The sequence below is a fragment of the Calonectris borealis genome, chromosome 14, assembly GCF_964195595.1.
Source record: "Calonectris borealis chromosome 14, bCalBor7.hap1.2, whole genome shotgun sequence".
In the NCBI taxonomy this organism is placed as follows: domain Eukaryota; kingdom Metazoa; phylum Chordata; class Aves; order Procellariiformes; family Procellariidae; genus Calonectris; species Calonectris borealis.
In genome coordinates, this window is record NC_134325.1 from 16173864 (window position 1) to 16197334 (window position 23471).

Here is a 23471-nt window from a genome sequence, read left to right on the forward strand (position 1 = left end):
TTGCCGGGGGACTAGGGAGTGGAAAATAAATACATGAGGCTAGGGAATTTTTGGAACCATGGTAGAAAGGTATCTTAGTGCAGTTCTCAGTCTAGAATATGTATAGCTGCTGCCCATCCAGCAGAGACTTCATCTGAAATTGAAACACCTCAGACTTTTTGAGGCAATTTTTGAAGGACATATTTTAAGTCGTTTTTAAAAAATCTTCGGCTTTTAGCTTAAGCTTCAGGTAAGTTGATTCCAACCATTTCTGAGTACATTATGTCCCTCCACTACCTATTGTTTCTTGGTGTAACAGGAATATTCACCAACACTTTCTTTGGAAAGTGAAAGCCATTTTGACAGCAGCAAGGCAACTTTCGACTACTGACTAAATATGAAATGAGGGACTTCTGGGTTATGGCAGTTAGCAAACTGCTGGTGATGTAATTATGTAAACTTGATGCACTCCTGCTTTTCTGAAAGTTCTTATCAGCATATTAGAGGAAGCTGGTGTCTTTTTGCATAGTTCTATAAATGCCCTCGTGTCTGGGTGAATTCATTAAACTTACGGTCTTTCCTGTCTCCACTTTCCTAGACTCTCTCTGTTTTTCTCATAATCCCTCAGAAAAAATAGTTCCAGTCTTATTAGTGCTTAACCTTGTGTTTTGTTACTTGTTAGCTAGCCTTTTTATATTTTAATACCAAGAATACCTCTTAAAATGCATGACTGCGTGACTCTAATTCACCCTGTGTTCCTATTTGCCGGAGCACTTCTATGGTTTCAACATCCTGCTTATACAAGAATGTTTCATGGTTTCTTTATATTTATGCTGGAAGAAAGTTATTCACGAGCTTTAAGGTGATAGAAATCTTCCTCTCCCATCTTTCCTTCTCTCCCCACCTCACAGCCACTGTAATACATTAATGGAGTGATTCTGTGAATATCAAGCGTAGAAGTTGTAGGGTTCAGCCCTAGTGCTTCCTCCCCACAGTAATCCAGCTCTATATAGTAATCTTGCTGACATTTATTGCTTACTGGGGGAGCGAGAGCTGTGTGCACTGTAGGGCTCCAGATTCTATCACAGCCCTAGTCAGCCTCCTTTGTGTATACAGTTCATATAGTTACTATTCATTCTATAAATTAATCTGCTATATTCTTTTAACAATGGAAACTAAATGCATCATGCTAAAATCAAATCAATGTCATCCATATCAGTCACCAGGGGTCTCTTGATCTCTTTCTAGCAAGGATTTTGTTATTCAGACATTCCCCACAAGCTGTCAAATGGTCCAACTCAATAACAACTAATAAAGCAAGCACCCCTTAAAAATTTCCCCAGGGAACCTTTTTAAATTGAACAGGGAGTAATAAATCTTGTAGTGTCAATAATGGTGAAAATGTTAATTTGGTTGACTCTCCTATGTGCCTCCTCAAGTCAAATTTCTAATGCTGTTCTGGGAAGATGGCTGCTACTTGAATTCGCTCTGTTGCTCTCTGCCTGCAGCACCAGTTTCACTGTGGCAAGGGCTCTCTGAGATGGGCTGTACAACCAAAGTCTTCTGGTGATCTGGTTGCTTTTCCAACCTTTTAAATCTCAGCTACTGATTTTAGTGATGACCTTAAATGAAAGATAACAGGGATGAATGTGCTGATAAGACTTTCTCGGAGGGCTAACTGATACAGTCCCTAGCACGTAGCAGAAATGTGTCCATCTGCTAAGCATAGCATGAGTCTGATTTCCTATACCACACAAAGCTGGTTTAACACTAGTATCAATAATATAATTTTCTTTATTATACAAACTGGGTATAAAAGGGGTTTTATAGTGTAAATTCGGTCTATTAAGGGCATTTCTGTGAATAAATTGTACTAGATGTTCTTTTCATCCTTTATAGCACAGATTTCTTTCACAGATGTCATTATTGGGCATTAGACAATTTTTTTTCTCCTGCTGTTGTGAAAGGAGAACTGCAAGTACTGACATTAAACATTTTGGGAAATTTGTTCTGTTCTTTTTATAATAAGTGAAAGCAGTCCTGCCAGAACTCAAACCTTCCAGTGACGTAAATTTCTATTTTATTGTGTTATTTCTTAGGTACTTGATATCGTCCTAAGGAAACTAATTAAGGGACTATTTCCGAAGTCCCAATTGCATACTTACTCCATATAATCATGCTTTGACTTTTTTCATATTTTTAACAAATTTTATATCTGCGGTGGAAACAAAATGGCAGCTTTAAGCATGACTACTAAAATATGTGTTTTCAATATAAATTTGTGACATGAGATAACAAGTGCTAAAAATTTCTGATTACAGGATGTTAATTTCTGGGCTTTGGTTGGGCACCAGAGCAGCCTAGAGATGGTACAGTTAACGACCTGCGTGGCCACTTTGAGATTCATATTTTAAAAAACTATTGTATTTGTTCCATCCTGCTAAATTTAGCATATTTTCCTTTTCTTAGCTGCTTGATCCACTTCAGGGTTTGTTTAAGCTCTTTGTGGGTGGTATAGGAAAGTATTTAATTTGCATACTAGGCAGGCAAGGAGACCTAATAGTCTTTATCCGTCAGCTTTAATAATCAAGAACCAGCCCTGCACTCAGCGCGACACAGACCTGCTCTCCGTGTTGCCAGCTCCCCTGCCATGTCCAGATCGGTGCACTTCCTTTCCTTTCCCTTTATAAACACAGAAAAGAAGAGAAACCTGAGAGTTGGGAGGAATGTTGAAGCCGCAGGGTCCAGAAGACACCAGACAAACTTGCCAGGGCTCTGAGGGCAGCCCTGCCTGCCCCTGCCCACCTCCCACAGCCCTGCCCTGCCTGGCCATGACCCCCACCGAGATGAGCCTGGCTGATGTCCCAGCCTGGCCTCGGCCCATCCCCATCCCCACGGAGGTGCTCGATGCCCGGGGCTGGGGCTGCCCCGGTGCCCCCCGGCTGCCCTGCTCCTGGCCGGGGCAGTGGGACTGGGGCGGCTGCCAGGCCCTCCAGGTCGTGTGGGGTCCCCATCGTGCACCCCGAGTGTAGATGAAGCAGGCGTTACAAGAAATCCTCTCCTGGCAGGCAAGAGGCGCGAGCAAGAAGACGCTGTCGTCGGCAGGACCATGGGCAGAGTCTGGGCCTGACCCGCATCTCTCCCGTACGGGTGAAGGTCTCTTCCTCACAGGTGATCCGTCACGGTTAGCGTGGGCATCTGCTGTCACGCACCCGGTGCCAGGCGAGCTGCTCCGGTGACTCCTGGAAATCGCAGAGCATGCACAAACACATGAAACTGTGCGCATATAAAGTGAAAATACGTATATTTCAAAATGCACATACATAAAGTTAAAACTATTTTTACGCTGGGCAAACCTGAGTAAGAGGGGCTCCGTTCTTTTGTTCCGGTTTGTTCCTTTTCTCCCCGAGCCGCCGCCCGTCCCCCCGCTACCCCGGGCCGGCGGCCCCGGCGCGGGGCGCGGCAGTTGCGCGGCTCGTGCGGCGCGGAGCCGGCAGGGGGCGCTGGCCGCCTGCGCCGCGCGACGCCGCGTGCCGGCGGCCATGGCAGGCGCCCGCCGCCCTGAGGTGCTCCTCAGCTCCTCAGCGCTTGGGCGGGCCGAGGCTGGGGCGGCTGGTGTTTAGCATCGCCCCTCGCTTGGCAAGCCTTAGGTTGAAGGCCGCTTTTAAGATTAATTGTTAACACGGAGCACGTCAGGCTCACGCTTTGCAGGGTAAAACTGAACAGTCCCTTTTGTTTTAAAATGTTTTAAAGGCCTGAGATGTCTCAGGGGTGATGAATAGTTCTAAGTCCAGTAGAAACCCTCTAATCTTGCTACGTTTCTCAGACTGAGAAGGGAAATGGCTAGAAAGAGTGAACACCGACCATCGTATACAGAGTGGGTTTTATTTCCGGAAGAGGCCGTGAAAAATGCCAGAGCTGTGTGCAGTGCTGTTTGGTGGGCTTGTTTGTTTATTCTTGCACCAGAGAATCCCAGCACCTCAGTCGTGAAGTGAGACTGCCTTCTGCTTGGTGTGGCATAATAAAAATACACAGGAGAACAAGATGGTCTCTGCTGCAGAGAGCTCACAAGTATCTGCGTCCCTGGGTAATGACCGGCTGTTCAAGAGAAGGGTGTTGCAGGTACTGTCCTGGGTGCTTTGTAATTCGGTTTGTCTACAGGTGGCATTGACAATGTATTGCCTTTGCACAATACTACTCTGAGGTACTAAGTTGTAATTTACCTGCTAGTGATGCACATTATTCAGGATGTACAAGTTCTTTTCCTGTTTTCTTGAAGTTTTTCTTGATGGGGTCACAAGGCTTGAAATTTTAAACTTCTTCAGTTTAAGTAAATATAAAAATAAGTAAAACATCTTAAGGCTTCCTTTTCAAATACTTTATGACTCTCTATAGGAATGCAGCACTGGAGGAAAGTCCCCACATCATTGGTTCCAGCTATCTGCTATCAGAAGCAGGTTTGTTTTATCATCTGTTTTACAAAGTAGTACTGATTGCTGCATGCTGGCAGTCATCTTTTACAGGTGTAGCAAAAGGAGAAAGAGGGAAAAAAAATTTCTAGAGCACTATTCTTGGCAAGAAAGTTCCATATATAGCAAAGGAGAGTGTTGGGTCTCTGCTCAGTTTTTTCCTATATTGTTACCATTAAATGAAGTCAGCATTGGTTGGGATTGCTTTTCATGACAGGCTTTGTAGTGCAATGCTCCATCTTTTGCACACAGGGTACTCACACAAATGTCACCAATAATAAAATACCAGCAAAACCTTGTGAGAAAGAATGTCCTAATTTTCTGGTAGCATGATGCTACAGAAGACTTCCTATTTTTCTCCTTACCATGAAATCATCAGTTTGAGATCATCATCAATTTCTGTTCCCCCAACCTCCAGCCTTTCATCTGAGACAGAAAAATTTTGCTGTGTACTTTCACCAAGTGATTTTCCGCAATTGAAATAATTTAAAGTGACCCCTATATCTCCTAATGTAGACCACAGCAAAGAATCAGGGTTAGTTGTCCTTCTGCCATGGTACAAGCTGGACACACATGACGGGGGAAAAACAATAAAGGACAAATATTTACTTTTAGTTGGGGGAATCTTACATCCGTGCACAGGCTCTTGTCCATACTTGATTTTTTTTTTAGACAATTATTTGCCATCCATTTTAATCCTTTCTGAGCATTTCCCAGATATCAAAATGTCTTTACACTTGTAATGTGCGTAGTTTTCTCTTGCTTTTGGTTCTGCAGCAGAGTTTTCTCAAACTTTTGTTGGTTCATTTTTGAGAAATCCTGCTGTGCATTTCAAAGAGGTATTTCCAGTCTTCCTCAGCTCTTTCATCAGCAGCTTGGAGTATAGCAACAGCAAAGATTACAGGCTCTGATCAGACAAAGCAAGCACAGCAAACACTGTAATGTCAGAAAGGGCACAAGCATCACTAAATTCCAATACTACAGCAGCTCATTGATTTAAAATATACTATTGACAACCATCTTTTTCAACACTTGCTCTCAGGAATATTGTTCAATAACATTTATTTACAATTTTAAGATCCTTTACTGTGTGTTTTTATGCCTGAGTACCTTAGTACTTTGAGTGATCCTGTTGAGTTTGCAAACATTGTGTCCTAAGTTTCTATCTTCCAAATTCAGGTATGAATACTGGTATTAGTTTATCACAATGTATGTGTTATATGAAATGGGAAAAGGTTCTCATCAACAGGTTAGATGAGTGCAGCTCTTTCAGACAAGGTATCTGATACTGTCTGGAAACACAATGTGAATTCATAGAACCAGATTGGTTCCTGTGAGTCAATATATTTATATTATTGTCTCAAGTTGATCCTTAGTGATCTGCTAGATCCTTAAATGTTGTTGTGCTTTAGGGGATTTTTTTTCAGAATAATAGATTGTTTGAGGCTTGACACAGATGGAAGTGCCAAAGTCTCTGGAACGACCCTGTGAAGTTACAGACTTTAGAGGCAAAGGACCATTAATATAATCAGGCCCCTATTGTGCAAAGCACTGTACAAAAATGAAAAAGGAAAGTCTGTGCTCAAATAAGTAATCATCTGCTCCAAAACTATCAGATTGTTGAATGTTAGAAAATGTCTGGGGAATTTTTTTTTAAATATTTAGCTGATGGAGAATCCTCTTGAGAAATTAAGGCACTGAAGATATTTCTGGATGCAAGGAAAAAGCAAAATTGAAAGGCAAGTCCCCAACAGGCGGCTCCATGTTGAGGCTGAGGAAGCAGCGAGTTGGACCATTTATCACATAGCACGGCAAGGGAAGCAAATACAGGTTTCGGTGCACTACTTCCCTTGCAGCCCCCTTAGCTCGCAGAAGGGGAGTGGGGCTTCTGCGCTAAGATTTTGGCAGAGTACCTAGAATGGGTCTGTAGAAAGAAACTAAAATTGCCTTTTTTTTTCCCAGCTAGCAAGAGGTGCAAACACATGTATTGCCACCTTCTTCCTTTTCTGGCAATCCCTTCCCGTGGAAATAACTATTTAAAATATTTGCCTCAGTTCTAAATATAAACATAATAAGCATTTGTATTTTCTGGTTTGGTTTTGATGCTCTTTGAGAAGCCTACTACAAACTGCCCATAGCTATGGAAGTGACCTTACTCAAGTTGCAAGATGGAAAAAAATTATCCTTAACTCCAAGATGAAATAATTTCAGATTCAGACGTAAAAGTAGAATCTGTAGAAACTATACATAGTCTCTTTATTATTTGCTTGAATATCAGTAGAAAAATAGTTGCCATTTGCAATAACTGTTCCTTAAAAGATAAAAAGCTTAATTCACATTGGTTATGTGCATGAGAATTGGGGAATCATGGTTGAGTCACTTATATTTTTAGAAAAGTTAAGCTTGTCAGTGCCTACCTCACTTTCAAAAAGGGAATTTAGGTTCCTAAGTCATCAATGTGCTTATTAAAATTTTACTATAAATGGCTTTTCCAAGCGCTCAGTGGCTTTGGAGTGTGAACATCTCTATGTTACCTCCATATTTCTGAAAATCTTAGGAAAAAAGTAAAGCTGTCATGTAGGTGGACCACCTGCCTATCCTTTCCTTCAGGAAGTTCAGCTGAATTGTTTTTGGTTAAATTAGATTTAATTTTAGCCTTTAAAAAATTTGCAGCGTAATCTGCTAAGTATTACTCGGACGCATTGTACAAATACCTAGCTGCTTGCCAAGGTATTTTCTAATGAAGATTTATGGCTGTCCTGAAATCTAATCTAGAAATATTTTGGACAAATATGTACTTTGTACTTCTAAAAAAGTATGCCCTGTTAATAAGACAGAGGCTTTTCAGTCTTTTCAAAGTCAGAAAAAGGAGACAGTAAGTCATGTTTTTAGATGTGGGATCAGTTTGTCACTACTGTTCCTCATTATACTGACCTGGGAAAAACACTTGGTTCTGACAACCTGCAATTAGAGATTACAATTTGTTTCTTGTCTCAGGCGGTGGTGATTTACATGGCAAAAAAAATTATTGTTTTTATTATGTTTTGTTCTGTAGAATAACCTGACCCGTGCCCTTCTTCAGGCAACACAGAACTGAGACATTGAGGGTAGTTTCTCAAGGGGATTTCTGTTGCTGCAGTACTAACCTACATAATTCCTAACTTTTCATACCCAGAGGGCTAAACAAATTCACAACCCAGAGATAAGTTTATAAATTCTGTCATCCAATCCTTGGATCTAATATTTACCTAAAAAATTGATTTATAAAAGTCAGCATGCAGAAATGGCAAAACAGCTAGGTGATGGGGAAAGGACAGCAGAGGGGATGGCACAGATGTCAGTGCCTTTGGGGAGCTCCCTGTCTCTCATGGCCCTCCCCAGCTTTTCTCTACTTTTAAGAAACAAATATCAATTTCCACAAGGACTTCAATTCATTTTGCTTTTATCCCATATGAATTCCACAAATCTCTCTCAAACTAATGACAAATATTTTTAATTTCTCTATGCAAAGAAGAAGAGCTTCACAAGGAAAGATTGAGAACCAGTTGTCTTGTGGTTTCCAGTGGGATACCGTCCTGCTGGTAGGGTTGATAGGTCCAAGTTTTATAATGTGATGAAGCTTTTTTATCTGGGTTGTCCAGTACCTAAATAAATATTCTAATGACTTTATGGAGAGTTCCTCTTCTCTCTGTCATTGCGTTGAACATGCTCAGAACATATCGTTTAGGTCGTATCAGTGAGAAAAGAAGGGGAATGTCTGTGTTATGAATCACAGTGCTTTTTAAGTGTGAAACGTCCATAGAGTTGTACTGGAATATGGAGACAAGAAAATAGAAAGGAATTCCAACCTGAGGGTGGTCAGAAAAGCCCGTATCCACCATTCATTGATGTAGTCTAAATGAAGTCCAATAGACATCACATATTTTTCTTGTTGAGTATTGCAGTGATAGAAGATGAAACAAAACATCAAGGCAAAAAATCTTGAATTATTTCAGACACCAAGAGAATAACAAATATTTTTTTTTCAGAAGCATCTTGCTAACTGTTACTTGAAGCCTTGCTATTGCAAAAATTACTGAAACCTGGTATTTTATTTAGTCAGTGAAATGGTATGGTTAAGTAATTGTTCCTTGTTACTGTGATTGTTTTTACTCCCTGGTAGTTCATATTGTTGGTTTGGTGTTATTTAAGTCTGAACTATATCTGAATTACACCAGTTAAGGGTTTGGCTCGGAAATTTCAATTGAATTTACACATCTTAATCCATTAAGTATAACTTCAGTTCCATATCATTAACATAAGGGGGAGAAACCACACTCCACGCCTGAGAACATTTCTTCTGTCCTTATATACTTACTACCAGATTTCAGTGTTGGTGAGTTCTCAAATTTTTGTAGATAAAATGGAAAATCTGGATCAGATTGGTACCCTACCCTCATATTTTGGGGATCTGAGATCCAGAATCAAATTCAAGTGCTGACCTTTTTAAATAATGCCCTCTCTAATTTTGCATTAAATTCATTGAAGAGAAAGGACTGTCGATTGGATGTTGCTGTATATTGCTACAGTGGATGTGTTTTCTATGCTGTCTGCGGTGATTCCTGTGAAATGCTATTAACAGCGAGAGATTACTCTGTAAAGTTTACGATGGTAGTCTTGCTGATACAAGCAGATACTTTCTATTACATTAATGTTCCATTTAAATAACAGATTGCTAGCCACAAACTTTATATATCTTACTCCCCATATGGGCAATATATGGGTCTCCAAGTATGGTTTTGTAGATTCATTTAGCACCTAATGCACTTTTAATGAAAGATTTTTTTCAGCATCTCTTTGTAAGGCTTGTGATGCAAAGACTTTTCATAGCACTTCATAGAAGAGGTATTTATAATTTTCAAAATAGTTATGAAAGTCAGATATTGGGTTTACTGAAGCATACTGCACTGGGGATGGGGGAGAAGAAGGAAAAATGAAAGTGAATTAGGTCAGGAAACCTATATATATATATATAGTCCAGTACAGCCTCATGACATTTCATCCTGCTCTTTCTGCTGAAATATATGAGCTAGGCTGATGAGCTGTTTCTGCTGGAAAGCACAGATGCAGAACTAGTGAAATATCCTTCCAGCTACGCATGTCATCAAAACCTATTTGACAAAATACCTAATCAAGGCCACTGATTTTTCACAATTCCAGAAGAATGGAAGTAAGCATAGGGAGAAATCAGTTCTCCCACACACTAATGTTGAACAGGATGCAAAAAACATTTGTGTCACTGCCTGTGTTGGGCTAACCAGTATGAAGACCTACTGCTTATGTTACAAATCCATGCTTCGTTTCTGGTTTAGGAAACATGACGGAGGTGGTGCTCATGGGGAAATTTATCTGAGCAGAGCAGTCAAGAAGGGAGGCAATGTGAGGGATTTGCATCTGACTTTGGGAATCTAAATTGAAACAGACAGACGGATGTTAAACAGAAAACTAATGGTTTGCTCTTCAAATGCAGACTGTAGTTAGGGTAGTTTGGAATATTAGACCAGACCGTGAGCCAAAATAAGCTTAACTGGAAGAACTGGTGGTAATGGTTCTCTAGCACTTTATTAAAAAACTCTTCAAAGGTAGTGTTTTAATATAATTAATGTATTAGATCACAGTTGTTGGATGTGGCAGATGGAAAGCAGCCTGTTTCTCAATCAGTTTAACTCGTGTGCTGGTGAACTAGAAGAATGCAGTACAGGAGTGAAATATTGTTTAGGAATATATGAGTTGAAATGGTTTCAGTATTATCAAACTACTAGAACTAAAATTGGAAAAAAACAACAAATATTAATGGGATACAATATTTAAATGATTATAAATCATTATGTTTCAGGGCATATTCATCCTGAGCTTAAGCCAGAATTTGCTTATTGAGCCTGCTATTCAGAATTTTTAGTTAGAATTTCTTGTACCTCTTCCGTCCTAATCTGTGTCAGGTAACTCATATTGACCACGACCAAGGACAGGGCATAAAACTACATGAACTGTTGGTTTGGTTCAGTAAATAATATATTTTTCCTCTCCAGCAGGAAATGCTTCCAGAGTGTATGGAGTGAAATGGCAAAAAAGACAAGTGGAAAGAAATTCAGCCAAAAATCTGTAGTAAGTAGCAGTTCTTCCTTTTCTATGAGGTAAAATTATCATGGAAAATTCTTGTGTCTCTTTTTGTAGACCATGAGACAGCAGGTAGGTATTATTAAGATGAAATGTTTAATAGCTTCTTCCTCTATTAAGATCCTTCATAACCATCTACAATAGGTGACAGTGCCTAATGACTATTGTTCCCAGTGGAGTTTTGAACCAAGAATTTACTTAACATATTAACTAGTGAACCCACACTTCAGATTATACTTGCTTTGCTGGACCACACTTACTTAGTAAGAAGCCTAAAAAGTTGTACTGCTCATGACATTTTTATTATGTATTTTCCCTTTTTCAGTTCTCTCTTTTTTTGTGAGCTTAAGTATGCCATGAACTCATGCTTTTCCTTCTGTGTGTCAGGATCTGGATGCTGGCCCTTTGACTGCTGTTGGCTTTCAGAGAGTAGCTGCAACTGATTATATTTTATATGTTTCTTTTCTCTCTTCTGCCAGAGTTCAGATTTACTCAGCTTTGTCCAGATACCAAGCTAAAGTAACAATGAATTCATAACTTGGGTTTGACGGGCTTCACATTCAAGATCCAGCAATTAGATAATCCTGTGATTAAATCTCAAAAGGGATTCCACCTAGTTAAGTGCCTTATGAACTGGAAAGATTGGACAAAATGCAGTAGGAGAAGTCATTTTCCTTTAGAAGGAAGAGAGTCTCACCCTACCGTTTCCCTTGTATGTAGTAGACTGTAATTGCAAAAGAATTATGTTTACCTTTCTTTCCTGTCTTATAGAGTTGAGACCCACGTGCCCCATTTTCTTGCCTAGTTTAGGTGTCTGTGGTTAGTGGGGTATATACGTGGGCAGTGCTCTTCAGCCATCCTGTTGAATCTGGGTTGTTGTATAGAAATGAACTCAAGATTCACTGGGCCAGTAAGGTAATAGGAGTACGAATATAGCTTCATGGGTAGGGCACTACATGATAGATGGATAGCTTCTGGAGTTCTGCTCCAGGATTCATATTTTATTCTATGCTGTTTCATCATCTACCCTTTCAACCGTGTTTTAAAAGGAAAAGAATAGTCCCTGCTTAGCTATTTCAAAGACAGGTCACAGACCCTTTCTTTCGGGAAAGGGCTAAAAGCTGTGGATCTGCAGTAGATAAAAGCATTTTCCTGCAAAATGTGAAGCACAGGGTAGGTCACAGTCACATTTCAAATGCATCCTTGTGCTTAGTGTTTCCTAAAACAGCTGCTTTCAAAAAGTACCTCCTGCCCTGCCTTCCCCTACGGCATAGAATACATTCTTGAAATACATTTCTCAGGAGCGTGAGGAGGCCCAAGGAAAGATCATTGACTCTACCTTTCCCTCTTTCCTCTGTCTCTCTCCCTGGTAACCATGTGAAAAGTGTACACTAGTTACGATGGGCTAATCATTCTGGAGGAGGAAGGCATGAGGAGGACCCAAGGCTTCAGCGTGCCCTGTCCTTGTGGCAGCTGGGTGAGGATGGTCAGTCTCTCCTGCCCCTCTCCAGCCTGCCTGGCTGTGCACTGGCTGCACCACCACCACTGGCAGATCTCTGCTTACCCAGTGAGGTAAGGTAGCAATGACTATGGAGACTGTGAGAAAACAATTTACACAAGAAAAAGGCAATTTTCCAAGAAATCTCTTTGTGAATGGGGACACAAGGCCTGAGGTTAGTGATCGAGGCCATACAAGTCTTCTTTAGAGCACGTTTGGCAGGAGTTTAGCTCTCTTGATCTCCAGGTAGGCGATAAGAGTCCCAGATGAGAGCTGGTGTGCAAGACCTCTTTTGCTGGAGCTTGGGTGTGCAAGAATTCTTATGCAGGATAGAAAGAGACAGTCTGGATGGTTATGCTAGAGGAGGGCTGGTGAAATGGAACATGAGGTGAATAGCTAAAGCAAGCCTCAGAAGGGAAGTGTGTGAATTTGTGAGAGAGTGGACATAGAAAACAGGAAACTGGAGGCAAGAAGGACTGAATTACCTTTAGAACAACCATAATGCTAGTGTCTAGCTTTAGTATCACATATGCATTTTAAGCGTCTTTGGATGCCCATTTGGAGGTACTTCACCCTCCTTGTGCACTGCTTGTGGAGCAGTGGCACCTCGGGCAGGTATCTGGAGACCTTTTGGAGAGCCGGACACTTGCAAGTGCAAGTTTGACCGGAATGCGTGACTTGCAGGTCCTTACTCGCCTTGTTAGCCTTGGTTTTGATACCATGGAAAAGGAGAAAAAAGCTGAATGTAAAACAGAAGAAAACAGCACTACTTTAGTAGCACACATTTTCATTGTCTGTATGCTATCTAGTGCTGGTTGCTATTCAGCTACTGGTTACTTTCTTCAGGTTTTTGTTTTCCCTAAAACTCTTCAGGTGCTGCCCAGTGCTCATCCTCCAGCCTTACAAAATCTAGTCACGGTACCCAGTATTTGTGATTTGTGATGGAGAGCAATCTTTTTCTACATTTTTTCCAAACCAACCCTCCCAAAATTAGATATTCTGCCAGCTAGCAGAGAGGATAAGGCTAACGCGTCATCTTCACCCTGATAGCTGACCTACACCTTGAAAGAGATCAAAGAATATCCATTTAATTGATTTTGTTGGTGTGTTGGGGGGCTCTGGCTGCACTACAAAGCAGTATGAGCAGTATGAGAAAATGAGTTGTAATAGTTTAACTGACATCCATGTGTGACTGTTTAGGTCATCAGGATATTCAAATGAAAACCGGGTGACTTGATGTGTGATAAATAAGAAAAGGTTACTTCATTGAGCAAATTCTAACTTCACTGAGTTAGACTTCAAATAGTTATGGTAGGAAAAAGTGCGCGGTAACGGACAGTGAAGGACAAAACTGCAGATTTCTTCTAATTTACTTTGTATTCCAAAATATTTACATTATCACATGAAACAATGCAAGGGGATGTGATGGCCTTGCAACGTTTTTATGATACTACCAAAGATATTTTCTCATAAATTTTCTTCTTATATATGAAGGTCCTCTGACAGAAGTGTAAATATATAAATTCAAATATTGATATATATACAAGCGTAGTGGTAATTAAAGTAGCTGTCAGGACTACACTGTTTTTGAAAGCTGGTAGAACTGTGGAAAGACATTTTGCTGATGACAATCGAATCCCATCTGTCTTTTTGCATAGGGCTGGAGAACAGCCTGAAGTGATATAATTTATCTAGTTGTATCATTAGAGAAGGGTGTTGGAACAAGCTGCATCTGTGTGAGCTGTACTTGTTCTTCAGTTTTGCTCCCTTGTAGGTTCTTCATCTTATATTGGAGGCCAGGAAAGAGGAAGGACAGTGGGAAAGGAAGCTAGACGTTTCTAACTTTGTAGTGTTAGTGCATGGTAAAAGAAACATACAATATATAGAAACTTTTTTGTCTGAATATATGTATTTGTAAAGATTTGAAGAACATTTGAGTTTCTTGTATCCCAGTTTCCATACAGGCATAGTGTCTTTCAAACGGTTTGAAGAAGATAGCTTGATGGGTGTAAATAAAAATACATGTAATAAAATCGTGTAAAACACATGGTCCTATTACTTATAGTGTGTGGATAATGACCTGAATGAGAGAACATCAGCTCTGAAATCTGCTGTGCCTGGTTCATGATTGGTTTGTGTCAGGCTTTTTACCTTTGGGACCAGCTTTTCCTTTTAGGACCCTATATTTCAAGTATTCAGTAAAGTATCATGCAGTGAATCCCTTTCAGTTTTGGTTTTACATTTTTGTTCGCTTGCTTTCCTTCTATCTATTTATAATTTCTTTTTATCAGAAAAGCAAATGCTTGACCTCTTTTCTTACCCTAATTACTAACATTTTTGATACTAAAATTGTAAAGGGGGGAGCAGATTTTATGATACTTCATGATTATTTAGCCTGAAGCTCAGATAACAATGGCAAGATCAAAATCCAGTTTTAACATACATCCAATATATTTTCAGCATGTCCTTGAGCCTGTCCTCTGATATTGCAGTTGTCTCCAATGAGCAGAAGCATGTCACGTCATGGTTTAAATAATATATTGCCCGATCCTCTGCTTCATTTCTTTTCTGTACTAGGACAAGGCCTCTGAACCACTTAAGTCTAGTTCAGGCTTTCAAAGGCATTATAGGACTTTTGTAGTACCACTGTACCTCAGGTAATGTAATCTTACCTGACTCATGGAACTGAGAGAGGAAAAGATCCCTTAGGTCATCTGGGTTTTCTCATAGTGAATACAGTATTGTCTTCTTATTTTGAAGAAGTGTTTTCCTTCAGGTATTACAATTACCAAACAAAAATGCCTCTAAGCCTTCCTTCCTGAGATTATTTTGTAAATTCATGCAATTTACAATTAGGATTTTTTCTCATATTGGGGCTACATTTTTTCCAATTTCAACTACATAGTTTTATTATGCCAAGTTTTACTTTTGAGTAAATATAAATCCACCCATGTATTAACAGTGATTTCCCCGTTCACCCTTCCCTTACTCTTTTCCTGAATCTGATGAAATGGCAACATTTTGAGGTATCGTTTCCTGCATTTTAGTCAACCCCAGTGCATATTTCATCCTGAGAACTCCCTTGGCCCCTCTTAGGACTTACTGGTCGATTCAAGCCAGACAGACACTTGTTTTGCACAGTCGTACTTTACACTTTTGAAACTGAGTCCAGCGCAGGTCTTAATTAGCGATGACATATTCCCTGAACTCTTGGTTGGTAAGCAGAAGATAAACAACTCTTGGTTGGTAAGCAGAAGATAAACAGCAGTTGCAGCGTTCTTGGCTAGGAATCATGCCCTCAATGCCTATGCTTGGTACGCAGACATAGTCCCTAAGCTGCTTATGCTCATGTCCATCTGCTGAGATGGCAAAGTGCCTTCTCACAAGTTGTTTGGACTCTTGCCTTGAGGGCAGAGGTGCCAGGCAATGATCAGCAGCCTGCATGACAATGCAAGCATCATTTCTTCTAAAAGAGCAGCTCCTTTAAGCAATTAGTATAGTACAGGCTGCTACCATGGACCTCTTAGAGCATGATTACACCTGTTGAAAATTACGTGCCAAGAAAAGAATACATGCACCATGCCGGAGAGCAGTCCAACCAGTGCAGCGTCATTTTTAGCTGCCAAGGAGACAGGTTGCATTGCCGCAGGGGTATGAAAACTCATCGGTAGTTCTCAGGGTGTCAAAAAAGATCTCAGCAGGCCAAAACTGCCTGGAGGCATATCTGAAACAGACAGTGCAATGGCCCCAAGTAGCAACTGAAGCAAAATAACAGTAATAGAACCTGTGTGAGAGCTTTCCTCATACAATCGGTAATTAAATCAAGAAAAAACAGGATAGCTTTGTATTACCCTCTTCAAAATAAAATAGAAGACCCTGACCTTATTCTTCCTGCTGAATAAACACTGTGATATGGGCTATAAAGGCAAAGATACAGTAGGAAATGAAGGTAAAATTCATTTTTCATAGGCATAATTAGGTAACCCTACCGAGTGGTGGGACTCAGTATAGCAGTACTAAACTACTTTGCCAGCAGAAAAATCAAAGGACAAGGAGGAAATTCTGAACATTGCTCTATGCAAGTGCAATAGAGGGGTAAGCACTTAACAAGCCTGGTTGAAGGCAAATCCATTTTCAATCTCTGTTTCGTCCCAGGAGTCCTGAACTGCCCCTACATGTAGGGTACAGTAGCTGCATGACAGGAGGAGTGATTCTGTCAGCTAGGGTTACTAAAACCGCTTCTCTTTTGTCTTGAGATGTTTTTAGATCACCACAAGCCACTTGTTTTGGGAGGAAGTCCAGAAGCAGCTTGTGACCTGTTCTGCCAGCCTCATGCTATCCAAAGGTCACATCTTCAAAAAAAAGAGCTAGGATTTTTTTGACCAAAACTATTTTTGGGGAAATTACATTTCAACAACTTTTATAAGCATTGTTCCAGTTAGCTCATGCTGTTATAAAAAATATTTTAGTAGATTTTAAATTCAGAATTACTTTTTTGTTTAACTGAATGATCAGAATGTTTTTCTTTATTTTTAAACTGCATTGCAAAACATTTTAAATTGAACAGATTTTGGCCTGGCTAAAAGGCCTGTAATTTTTAGAATTTTAGTTGTCTAGAAGGTTCATGAAATATTCATCTGAGTCTTGAAACAACATTTCATTTTTGTTTTTCTTATACAACAGAGAACTAAAAATCGGTTGTATCTGTACTGCTCAGCATTAGCCTCGAGGTAATTTTAAATCTCCTTTGAGTTGCTGGAGTGGACAAAAGGACTTGTGAAAGCCTCTGTGTGTTTCCAAGGAAATACAATGGGCTGAAAGGCTGTTACCAGTCTGCCCTGGTTTATATGCAGCTGTCACATTCTGTCTCAGGTCCCATTGCAATCAGTGGGAGTTCTGCCATTAACTTCATTAGGACCAAGATTAGCCCTAAGCCCCAGCTGATATTTTGTGTACACCACTGGAGTTATGCTGTTGTCTGCCAGCTGATCATTTTGAGTGCCAGATTAAGAGATTTTGGCAAAGACTGGTGAACAAAGGCTGCTGATTCCTTATTATGGGAAAGTTTTGGTTTTGAGACAGATAATAGTATGCCTTTGGATTTGTACTGTACAGCTGAGTTCAGAAACTAGTCTCTTGTGTGCTGACTCATGATGAATGCTAGAGCCTTGGATCCTTGACACCTGCAGTTAACATCATAAATGGCAAAAAAGCCTGTGAACATGTAGATAATGTAATTTAAACACAGATTGGACTTTGTGTGAACCTTTCCCTCTAATTGGAAAGAAATACAAAATTACCTCCATAACAAAAGAATATTGAACACCAAGTAAATAACCCATTGCATTTCTTCTGCATGCCGTCCAAAAGACTCTGGATTGATATTGCAACATCATGTCATAGTTTCATTGACTGCAGAGCTAGCTTATGTATTCATCAGGAAGCGTCTTAGTCTGGAATTGTTTCAGCTGGAAAGTAGAATTTACCCTACTGACTACACAGCTTTACAGTATGTTAATCTAAAATTATTTTGAGAAATACAATGTGAATAATTACAGCTCTACAGTGAAATGCTAGCTAGCATCTTTATTCTGCCCTTGGATCTATATGTATAAATCTCACTGATAGCAACTTCTATATGTAGACCTAGGGATAAGGTTTGGTTAATGATGTTTTCTTCTTACACAAGGTATATATTCCTGCAGGTTTTTTTGGCTGCCCATGTCTTATGGTAATACAGCTGACACAGAAGCTATGCGCTGATCTCTGTGCCGGCCTCTCAGGAATGATGTTGATACACGAGGAGTATTTGCTCATATGACTAGCACCAGTATTCTTCTTTTCCTCTTGGGTAGTTGAAAACAGAAGGAGATTATTGTATTCTGAAAAACCCGAATCTAATCCAAAAGATAATCTTGGAGAAGGAGAAAACACTTTAGGTTCTTCGTTCTACAATTTTCTGTAACTTTCATTGAAGGCAACAAAACCAATTGCATTGCTTATGGTGGGAAGAATATCAGGCTTTGGCCTTTCTACTGAGATTAACCAAAGGTATAATTTAAGGGTGACTGTGGCAATGTGAGGTAGTTATGATCTACTAAAACTTCAGAAAAGCATAAAAAAACATAACAGCAGCCATTGTCAGATCCATCCAGTGTAGCATCTTGTCTCTGACAGTAGCCAACAGTGGGTGTTCAGGGGAGGGTATGAAGACAGGGCAGATGGTGATACTTCACAGGATTTTCTCTGATATTAAAGGAGAAGCTCAAACTCCAGCAACACAGACCAAAGAGAGTCAAAAGAGTAACTATTTTCAGTCTCTCATCTCCTAGATCAAGTTTGAAATAGCAGAACACATGACAGCTCCATATTCCATTACCACTAGCAGCTAGTTTGAAGCCTGAGCCAGGGTAAAATTATGTGCAAGGCATGCATCACACTCTACATTGTGTGAAAAGACTGTACTGAAATGCTTTAAGATTTAGGAGGAAATTGGATGCAGATTAAAAGGCCTTTTAAAACAACAAACAGAAACATTCCCTGGGTGCCTGCAATCCTTTTCAAGTACGCCTGACAATGAATTCCTCCTCAGTTCATATTTGTGTTTGTTTTACTGTATGAAATTCTGGTTTCATACAGTAATAAAATGCTGCAGTCCAGCATTTTACCCCGAAGAAAGATATTTGCCATTAAAAAGAGTATTCATTAAAATTTTACTTCCTCATGTTTTTAAGGATCCTTGCTAATTAATAAGTTCCATTACTAGAAGAGTTAGTTCTTTCAAAATTAAAGCTAATATCAAGACCTCTCTTGTTTGCTAGCTTCTCTGCAATTTACTTTTCGCCATTAGGACTCAGAATGAGACAGACATTACAAGCCTTCTCTTGAGTCACAGGGCCTTTTAGCTGTAAAGAAAGCTGAAAGCAAAGAATGTGAGAAACTGATGGCTTCTTAGTGTAAGTAAGAAAAACAGGGAGGAGGGAAGAATGTAACAAATGATGTTTCAGCAGTGATGATACTAATCACTCCGTCCTTACTTCCCTACTGAGCTGAGCAAGTTGCTGAATTACCCCAAAAATGTCACAGGGGAGAAGCCAAAAATACCTCTTTTTTTTTTTGTTTGTAGGACATAGATGGAATTTAGATGTCCAGGTCTAAGAAGCAGTCTATATAACTCATTTTTCAATACCCTTAAAACCCTAGAAATACCTGCTTTCTGAATTGAGATTTTTGAATATAAACACTAACATTTTTGCAGAAATGAAAGAGAGGGGTGGATGCCTGGAACACCTGCCTTGCTCTGCTGTGGTCCAAAATCAAAGTGCAAAGGTTCCCCAGTTCTGTCTTAAGTCTCCGAGTGGCATGCATAAGTGTCCTTCAGGTACAAGGATTGCTTCAAGGTTGATGTACAATTTACTGCTTTCTGTCAGATAGGGAACTGTGTACTTTACCTGAATTTGAAGCTTCCTCACAGTATGGTTTCTGTTTTCTTTAGCTGGTGACTGGGCAATTTAAAATACACAAACAATTGTGGTAACAAAATGCAAGCCTTTTGATTTTCTTCCTAGCTAACTGACCTATCTTCTAGTCTACATTTGTTTTGGTCATCTGAAACTTGAATTTATGGCCTCACAGTAGTTCATCTTCTGTGAAAGGGATCAAGTATACTTTTTTTTTTCCTTCTTACTGCATTAGCCAGTGATTATGTACTCTGTGTGGCAGTAGATATTGACTGAAGTCCCTCCTGTTCAAGTCGTAAGTGTACTCAGGTTTCTTGTCTCCTGGATAAATGCTTTATGTTATTATTCAAGAACTGAGGTCCAGCATCCTTTAAGTGTGTTTTTTGATGAAGTTGACTGTATGAAAGTTGTATCTTTAGGATTTGCATTACTTTGGATTCAGTGACTTAGGGTATGTCTACATGAACAACTTAGCTCAGGAGTCTGTTTTTAAAGCAAATCCCGCAATAATCTCTCCTTTTACTATGCTGTGGTTTGTATCATAGGGTAATCTCTGAAACACAGACTGGTTTCCCTTTTGATGAAATTGAAGTTGTAGATGTATTCAAGAGTTGCACCTAACGTACTCTAGTCATTAATGGGTATTCAGGTTAGAGATCCCCTGAAGTAAAACTCTTGAAACTTCTATAGTGTGGATGTCAGTTCTCCAGCAAGAATTGTTTTGCACTACAGATATGTTCCTGTTGTGTTGCATGACTTGTAAATGCAGACGTAGCCTTATGCTGAGCTTTGACCCTTTTCTCCCTTATCTCTATTGAAGAAACCTGGGGAGAAGGAAGGAAAGAAAATAAGAGATAGCAGCAAAATATGGAAATAGGAAACAGATAGCACTTAAGTGGACAAAAAAGCGCTGCTGACTGAGGTAGGTAAAGACATGGCTCTATGACCACCTCACACAACATGGAGAAGAGAGAGAAATAGAAAGAGAAATAGGAAAATTATTCCCTCTTTCCATTAAATGGATTTTAAGACCTGTAAAAAAATACAAGGTTAAATATAATGTTTTTGGTCCAATTCAAAAGGAGAAGTGGTTAAAGCTGGCAAAAAAGATTTCCTAATGCAGCATTCACAGATGTGATTAGGGAACAGGAAACATTGAGCTCTCAAGGACTTTGATTAATGAGAAAACCTGATTGGATTCTGGGATAGGAAGTATCCTCCTGGTGAACCTTATAAGCAATAGCTTGGAGTTAGCTGCAATTACTGCAAAAATAGGCTAGAGAGTTAGTACTGAGCTTAAGTAAATAAATAAGTAAGTATGTAAGTAAAGTGGCCCCCCAATGCACCCCACTATACTAGTAAAACAAAAATATGCTACATGAGCCATATTTGTAAGTAATCAAAGATTTATGGCTCTTTTAACTTTACTAAGGTAAATATGTAAAGGCAGAATAATTTTTCAGAAATACCCCTTTTAAATGTCATTAGAGAAACTTTTTTCACTATTCAGAAGGAATGAAAAAAGCAGTGGGACTCTTAAGAAGGAAATCTGTGAGAGGTTTGTGCTGTTAGTGCAACGATCCTTCCAGAAAGGGAGCTTTACCAGGCAATTACCGAGGAATCCGGGGAGACAGGTAAGTGACTTGGGCTACTTAAGGTAACAGCATTATAGAACATTTTTCTAGTAGCTATCCTTGTTGTGCTGGCTCCAGATAAGTTACGTGGAAATATTTCATAATGCTCTTAGTTGTAGGCGCCGATAAAGTCAACACATAGGTAGCTAGTGCTAATATCTGAAGTGTGCTTTTTGGCTGAAGCTCAAGGATCAATTTTCTGTCCCACTTGGAGGGCTGTGTGATTTACATGAGATACTGTAAGTATGTCCAGAATGTTTGGTTTCTCTGCCAGGAAGGAAGAACAATAGATAGTTACACTATCTTCATTTTCTTAAAGCGATCTCAAAAACATTGGGGTTTTTCCTTGGGAAAATAAATTTAGGGTTCTGGTAAAAATATTGGAGTAGGATATCTAGCTACATGTCTGTTCATCTTTGCCACCTTGATATACTTGTCTTTATCAAGTGTGTCTGCCACACTTCCTCCTCAAACTTATAACCATATTTTTGTGAGATACAACCAAATGTGATGCTTGTGCTATCAGAAAAGGAAATTATTCCTATTTCTGAACAGATAGCAGTATGCTAGTGTACAGGAAGAAGAGGTGAAGATAATTGATATATCCAAAGGAAGGGCATTATTTAGTGTATACAGCACTAAAAACCTACTGGGTGACACCATTTCATCTACAGAATGACACTGTTTGGTAAGCCTTGTTATCTCCCTAAAAAGTGAACACAGGTGATATACTGGATACACGCAACATGGCTATGCTTGTAAAAATGAAAAATATAATCAGCCACAATTAAGTTGGAATAGCAGCCATCAACACAGCATCTTCATAAGACAAGCTAATGAAATAGTTAAATTCTAATAAAGATTGCATACCAGACAACAAAATATAATCCCAATTGTCTAGTCTCTGAAAAGACCAAGAATGATGATATTATTAAAGAACATCTGTCAGAGGCTTAACAAGTCTGGATTCTTTTTAGTTACTCATTAAAGCCCCATAAAATCTCAGAGAGTTTAAGAAGAAAAAACAAACTAATCCTGTGCAAATTAAAGCAGGGAATGCTAGTATGATGAAATTTTTACCCTTTAATGCAGCAGTTACTGGTAGAACAACAAAAAGTCAATGCTTTAGGTGTTTGGGTGGAGTAGTTCAGCTTTAGGTAAAACTTGTTAGACAATTGTAGTAGAAAACTGTTGTTATGAAGGTTCTTCTCACTCACTGTCAGACAGGTGTTCCTCACTCACTGTCAGACTTTTGCTAAGTTATTTAGCAGAGCTGTGCCCACCCAAACCATGCACATAGTAAAACTCAATCTCTTAGTCTTTATCTGCAGCTTCCAATCCACAGGCTTTAATCAGAACTGAATCTGAATCATCGATGGCATTTAGACTGAATGAGAACACCACGTTCTCTGACTTTTGAGAGGGACAGAGAACATCCTGAATTGCAGAAGCTTTTTATCTAGAGAATGTTGTAGATATCTGGATTGTAATTTGTGTGAGAGCAGATTAACACAGATAACAAGATGATTTTTGCAGTTCATCAATGTTGGCCGAAAGGGAAGAAACAAAATGTGTTCTTTAACTGTAAAAGCATAGACTGCTATCCAGTGAATTAAAAGTTCTGCTAGTTTGGGCTGCAAAATGAATTGTCCTCGCAAGTAGGAAGAGAAATAATTTATTCTTAACAGAAGTGTTCAGGGAAGGAATTTTCTGAACCTTGACTTATACTTTGAGAAATCCACTGTTTTTCATCCCACTAAGAAATAATTATGAATCAATAATCATGTTTCTGCATCTTGTATTAATTCAAAATAAGATAATTTGGAGGCAAATAAGTAATATCCTTTTTTCATTTTCTTCAGGTGAATTTGGAAAATATTGGAGGACAAAAATTTAAAAACCCCTTAGATTAGTCATTTGGTAAAGCATGAATGATGGATTTTTTTGGTTCTTTCCCTCTCTGCCCTGCAATTCTGATATTACATGCTTGAAGAGCAGACAGACGCTGTTAGAACCAGGGTAGGGCTTGGGCAGGCATGACTTGTGGGGAGATAACAGCGAGGCAGAGTTGTGACTCTACTGGGCAGGGTTTGGTCCCGAAGTTTGACCTGAATGGCACCGTCAGCATTTGGCTTCAGATCTCCAACTCCAAATTATTTTCTTTCTTATAATGCAGTATCCATCAGTCTAAAACCAAAGTGTAATTTCTAAGACAGCAGATGAAAAATAACACAGAAAACAGTTAAGTCACTGTAGCAGCCATACCAAGCAAGAT

At 39.5% G+C, this 23471-nt stretch overlaps 1 long non-coding RNA gene across 1 annotated transcript in view; it reads left to right on the plus strand.

Moving 5' to 3' along the window:
* LOC142088211 (uncharacterized) overlaps positions 1-23471 on the plus strand; it is a 49788-nt gene that overhangs the window by 14896 nt on the left and 11421 nt on the right. The window contains exon 6 of the long non-coding RNA XR_012675768.1: positions 10517-10621. This is a non-coding gene — a long non-coding RNA (uncharacterized LOC142088211). The remainder of the gene's footprint in view (positions 1-10516; positions 10622-23471) is intronic.